This window comes from Hyla sarda, chromosome 2 (genome assembly GCF_029499605.1).
Source record: "Hyla sarda isolate aHylSar1 chromosome 2, aHylSar1.hap1, whole genome shotgun sequence".
Classification (NCBI taxonomy): Eukaryota; Metazoa; Chordata; class Amphibia; order Anura; family Hylidae; genus Hyla; species Hyla sarda.
In genome coordinates, this window is record NC_079190.1 from 42,742,821 (window position 1) to 42,749,752 (window position 6,932).

The following is a 6,932-nucleotide window of genomic DNA, read 5'->3' on the forward strand; positions in this document are numbered from 1 at the left end:
CCGCCCCCCAAGCACACAGACATATCACTTATCTGGACACTCCCCCCTCACAGGGTAGTGCCCCGCAGTGCCAGCAACACCCGGGGAACCGCTTCCCGAGCAAACAGTAGCACAGCTTGCCCCTGGTGTCTGGACACGGAGCACCAGGGCTGCCCACCTTCAGCCCAATAGGACTTGCTGGCTCTATAGCGTCCTCTGCCATCTTGGACGCCATGCTGTACCTGCCTTTCTGGCCCCGCTTCACCACAGAAACGGGGACTGGCAGTTTGGGGAGCCCAGCAGTCTGAACCAACTTTACAGCTGGCTCAGACTGCTGGAAAGGACGAAACACATAAGTCACAGTCTCCTGAACCTTCTGCCTTTTCTTCCTTTTCTTTACCAGATCATCTTTACCAAGATCCTCACCAAAGGCAAAATCATCCAGGGGATGTAGGGGACTCCTGCTGTATAATGGCTTGCAGCAAACCCCCACTGGCCAGCTCCTCCTCACCGCTCTCCTCTGTCTCCCCATCACTGGAGGGTAGCACCACCTAGGCGGGCTCAGGGTAGCTATCTTGGGGGGGCTGGGGGTCACACTCACTAGGGGTGGCATCCATTTAACTTCCCACAGCCGACTCTCCGCCATCTTCCTCCCCTCCTTCCTCCTCCTCCTCACTGTTCTCCTGAGGGCAGCCTGCACCATATTTCCTTTCTTTGAATCTCTCCTCATTAATCAGTTTTTCTTTTAGGAATCCTGCCCCCTCAGAGATTTTTCTTTTGGCCTCCTCCACCTGCGCCACCTCTATCTTCAGAGCCCGCACCTGGGCAGTGAACTTCTGCCTCTTACCTGTAGGGCCATGGTCAGCCTGGTAGCGGGCAAATCTCAGGTCCTCTCTCAGGCTCCTCAGCTTCCTGCTCAGCTCTTTGTACTCCGCCATCTTGGCTTGTATCCTTGAGCCATAGGTTGCCAATGACTCCCTTGGTCCCCGTGCCCCCCATTGCTGGGGTTCCGGGGTAGCAGAAGGACCGCTGGTCTTTGCTGTTGCCTTATGTCCCTCTGATCCGGTCGGGGGAGTGGGCACCACATTTCTGCGGGTCCTGCTGGAACGTCTCACCCCGACCTTGGAACCAGCTGTAAATACTATCTTCCCCCCTCTCGCCAGCCGGGAATGAGAGGTAGAAGCCCGAGACCCCCTTGGCTCCATGCAGGAAAGCTCTCCCCAGGGGCCTGCCACACCCCTGGGAAGGCAGATGAAAAACGCTGCTTCTCTCTGTGTGGAAGTCTGGAGCTCAAAGGAGACACACTGGACAACTTCACACACTGAAACTGCTGTGTTCACAGGATGTGCTCTCTGATGACCCCTCTGTCCATGTCAGGAACTGTCCAGAGCAGGAGAGGTTTGCTATGGGGATTTGCTCTTGCTCTGGGCAGTTCCTGTCATGGACAGAGGTGTCAGCAGAGAGCACTGTGGTCAGACAGAAAAGAAATGCGAAAAGAACTTCCCCGGGAGCAAAAAAAAAAGCCTCATAAAGCAAAAACATGCATAAAAACACTTTAAGAAACAACGAAAAGAGCTTGAAAATGTTAGGCTAATTTTGATGAGACCCACTGTGTGAACATAGCTCTTCAATTTCTTGAGGACATCCAATTTAAATAGAGTTTTCCTTTTTCCAATATAGTTCAGATAAATGTATCAGTTTTCCAGTGATCTTTGAATCTTCCTGTTCCTTACATAAACTTGCCTCCGATTACTATTGCTGACTGGACCTTCAGGGTAGGATCACGCGTAGCACATTCGCAGCATATTTGATGCTGCAGATGCACTACTGACCGCCCCTAGAGTGTACCTCCTGCTGTGCCCGTGCAGCAATCCACTACTACAAGCAAATGAACAGGGATCTGCGAGTTGCCGCTCGCATGCGCAGTGCACTCACAGACATCATGGCCGCCCTTGGCCTAGCTCAGGGAGCGGGTGGAGCGACCGGGATGTCTGTGAGTGCACTGGGCATGCACACAGCGACTTGCAGATACAAACAAGCACAGACAAAGCAGATGCACAGACACAGCAGAAGGCACACTCTAAGGACAGTCATCAGCGCATCTACAGCGTCAAATATGTTGCGGATGTGTTACGCATGACCCTACCCTCAAAGAGGTTTTAGATCTTATATCATAGGCTACTATCTGGCAGTTTCTTTAGTTCAATGAAAACCTCCGGTTTTGTGGTGGCCTAAGGGCTTACCAAAAATCTCCTGTTTTATGGCATTTAGTTGCCTTTCTAGACTAACCTTAAGTGGGCTTTGTATAAAATATTTAAAATTATCTAATCTGCGAATTTCTTATAATTTCTTATATAATTTCTATAATTTTTTTCATATAGAATGTGAATATTCTGTTACCTGGTCAACAGCAATTCCTCAATAAGCACCACATTTATTAAAATTCCGGGTGATACTGATGACAACGATACTTACCGATCCCTGATCTGTGCCTCCGTTCCACCAATATTCTTCTTTCTCTGGATATGGTAATGAGGAGCTTGGTGCACTGGGGGCATTCCCAAGCCCCCTTTCCCCATGCATGGTGACGTCTGTCCTCAATCTTCAGAGGAATCGCTTCCTCTCCTATGCTGCAGAAAGGAGCTTTAGGCTTCTCCTTGCTAGAAGAGAGATTTCACTCCATGCCTCCTGTGGCTGGCTGCACATGTGGAGAGGCATTATGCTGCAGAGTGGAGTGTGAGTCTGAACAGGATTCAATCCCCATGCAAGAATCCTATAGGGGCTCCTATAAACTAAAACAGCATATAAGGGAACATCCTAATCACAGCCTCTCAAGGACTCGTCTTTTCCTACCACAAATCCAAAGCCCTTTTTAAGGCTCATACATGAAAATACATTAATTGAATAGTGTTCCTGAACCAGCTACAGTAGCCAGTGAGGTGCAGTGATCTGTACATAGCCTGTAGTGTAAATCCAGTTCTGGTGCATTTCATATTGTTCCGAAAACATCTTCAGTACTCATTGTGTTGTCATACCAGGCATGCAAAAAGTGTGTTGAAGTGACATCAGTCCACCATCTCATGCTGTACGCTAGTGACATCAGTCCGCCATCTCATGCTGTACAGTAGTAACATCAGTTAGCCACTAGCCCATTCCTGTCACTACCAGTCCACCATCTCATGTTGTACGCTAGTGACATCTGTTCACATTTCATGCTGTAGAATAACAACATCAGTTAGCCACCAGCCCACCACCTTCATGCCACTACCAGTCCGCCATCTCATGCTGTACGCTAGTGACATCAGTCCGCCATCTCATGCTGTACAGTAGTAACATCAGTTAGCCACTAGCCCATTCCTGTCACTACCAGTCCACCATCTCATGTTGTACTTTAGTGACATCTGTTCACATTTCATGCTGTAGAATAACAACATCAGTTAGCCACCAGCCCACCACCTTCATGCCACTACCAGTCCGCCATCTCATGCTGTACGCTAGTGACATCAGTCCGCCATCTCATGCTGTACAGTAGTAACATCAGTTAGCCACTAGTCCATTCCTGTCACTACCAGTCCACCATCTCATGCTGTGTGCTAGTGACATCTGTTCACATTTCATGCTGTAGAATAACAACATCAGTTAGCCACCAGCCCACCACCTTCATGCCACTACCAGTCCGCCATCTCATGCTGTACGCTAGTGACATCAGTCCGCCATCTCATGCTGTACAATAGTAACATCAGTTAACCCCTAGCCCACCACCTTCCTGCCACTATCAGTCCACCATTTCATGTTGTATGCTAGTGACATCATTCTGCCATCGCATGCTGTATGCTAGGGACATCTTTCAGCTATCTCATGCTATGCGCTAGTGACACCTGTCCGCTATCTCATGCTGTATAATAGTAACATCAGTCAGCCACCACCTGCTGTATGCGGGCTACTACTAGTAACACCAATCCACCATCACCCTGCTTTCAGGGTTCAAGAGCTATTTCTTCTTCAGTCTTCACTATTTTAGAATGACAATTCTTCACTAAACTAAACTAAGAATCTTTTGCTGCTCCCAAAAAAGAGCTAATTTTTGGTATGCTGGGATAAAGCCACTACATCTTCCCATGCCTCCGTGTGCATATTAACACTCGCAGGCATCTACCGAAAACCAGGGACACTTTATACCGCTTTATTTTGGTGTGAATAGGCCTGAAAAATGGGCGAGCTATAATAGTTATCATGGGTTACCGCATGTCGCCATAACTAAGCCCTAAAAACACTTTAAACCTACTTGAATACATTCCTCACATTGTTAGACAGGGGTTTAGAGGTGTTGGGCAGTGTTATACACGTATTTAGGGGCTCATTTAATTGCTGGTTTGAGTCAGACTGAGCCAAACCCAACTCGTGATTTCTGAAAAGTTAGGCGAGCCTGGTAAACCAAACCTTGCAAAAGTTCCCTCAACTCTAGTCTTGACATATAAAATTTCCTACTGGCAGGATCAATGCAAATATAGCTACAGTGACATCTCTTACAGAAGACCATAGAAAGTGTCATGTTAAAGTGCCTTCTAGAGGAGTGGTATTCTCAAAGAATGTAGCTACTATCTGGTCAGAATAAGGTGTGGTCTTCTCAAAGAGATGGTCTTTTGGTGGCATACTTTTCTCTCTAGTGATTAGTTGGGGTCTGAACACTTAGAACGGAACCAATAGACTTTTCACAGGTCTTTGTGACATGTCAAATTTTTTTTTTCATTACAGGAAAAATTTAAAGGGTTTGTGCAGCACAAACGATATTCACCATCCACAGGATAGATGATAATTGTATGACCGCTGGGACCCCTCCCTTAATTTCCACAATCTTTGCACATCCTGGAGCTGCAGACGCTACATAATCAATTAATTTCTATGGGATCATTGGAAATACTCAAGTGCTGCACTTGCATATCTCCAGCACTTCCATAGAAATTAATGGATAAAGTGGTGACTGCAGATCCAGGATACGTGAAGAGCTGAGTCTCTGGGGGTCCTAGCAGTTGGACCCCGCGGCATCAGACACTTATTCTCTATCCTGTGTATAGGTGATAAGTTGTTTTCAACTAGACAAACCCTTTAAGGCACCTTCCCTTAAGGCTCCTGGTCTCCTCTTCAGTTCAAACGCTGTCAAGACACGTATTTAGGAGTCTAGTTGGGAGTCTGAATTAATTTAGGGGTCTCATCTAGGGTTTATATTTATTAAGGGATCTGGTTTGGGAAACGGAGCCCTACATTATCACCGCAGTACCCTATCAGCCAGCAGTCTTCTGTGCTATGCCATCCCTAGTTTCTTCACCGGTTCCTGTTCTGTTTCCTGTGGCATCAGCTTGTACTCCAGATTCCAGTTCCTCAGTGTCACTTTTAAACCACGTGGATCCAGCTAGTCCTGGACCTATTTCAGTTCCAGAGTTCAGTCTGCAAGAGTGTCCCGCTACTCCAGAAGCACCAAAAGCTCCCAAAGCAGAGAATGTTCCTGAGTCCCCAGAGGTGGTGTTGCGTCGGTCCCAAAGGTCGACACAAGGACAACTGTCAGCCAGATATCTAGACTGACCTAAATAGTGTACACACATAAGTTCAGTACACATAAGTCTAAATCACAAAAGTCATGTACATCAGTCACAAACTTCAGTCAAATGTACATTAGGGACTGTAGCATTCGTATATCAGTCCACACCACTGTTAGTCACTAAAATGTCAAGTAACTAATGTTATTTCTTCTTGTCTTTGCATGCCCATGGTACTTTACAGGCCAGAAGGTATTCATGTAGCTAACCAAATGCACGTACAAAAGTAAGGTAACAGAATGTCAACTGTTATCTAGAGTAAAGTGTTCTAGGGGTAAGTGTGTAATGCCGATAGACCCTAGTAGCCAAGGCATTGGCCAACCCAATCCGCAACCAGTGTCTAACAGCCAAAAATAAACATTGGTATAATGTCAAAATGTATGTATAAGCATTGCTGTCACCATGCATACCAAGTCTAATAGTCAGTCAAATGTCAGTCATAGTCAGATATATAATAGTACTAATCAAATGTCATAGTACTTATAAGGTGAAATGTCATAGTCATAATAGAATGTCAGATATAGTCCAGTGTCATAAAATGTCCTAGTCAGTCAGAAATGTATAGTCAGTTATGTCTGTTATGTGCATAGTCACTAATTGTGCATAGTCCATAGTCATACCTACAAAAAAAAAAGTTATGTCATAAGTGTGTGAGTCAAATATGAGTCACGTTGTTACAGTCATAGGTACATTCATAAGATAATGAATTCTTATCTTAAGCAAGTCCTAGAGTTATTAGGTTCATCGGATTTGCAGAGCATGTATGGACATTATATACAGAGACTCTTATCGCCAGTTCATCAGTTTTCATATTCGTTTCATCAGCCTGGAATTGGACGTTGTATGTAATGCTTCAGGACTGCATACGGCCCAGTGGCCATTTCGCTCCTCTCCCTATGGGAACAGACGTCGAGGGCGAGTTCGTCATGTCCCGGTACAGAACATGGTTCTGTACAGTTTCCTAAAGTCCCCTTAGGTAGAGTCCCTCAAGTCCACAGGGCTCTCCTGCAGGATCCCCCTAGGTCATTATAATGGTTTCTATTGTACATTAAGTATGTATGTTTATTTCAGGTATTGTATAGTGAATATAAACTATGTGCAAAGGTTATTAGGATGTTTAAACTGTATAGGACCTTCCTAAGGTCATGTGATATGGTCATGTGATATGTGATCACCTGATACCCAGGGTTCCAGGGGCACAGGTAACCACAGGCAAACAGCTACCAATGGGCTTTAGTCAAGCCCCTGATATATAAAGGGCTGTGGTCTCCACACTCTCTCTCTCTTGGTTCCTGCTCTTTTCTCCCTTCACTTCCCGGACAGTAAAGCAAGCACCAGCCCTGTACAGGTTCAGTCCAG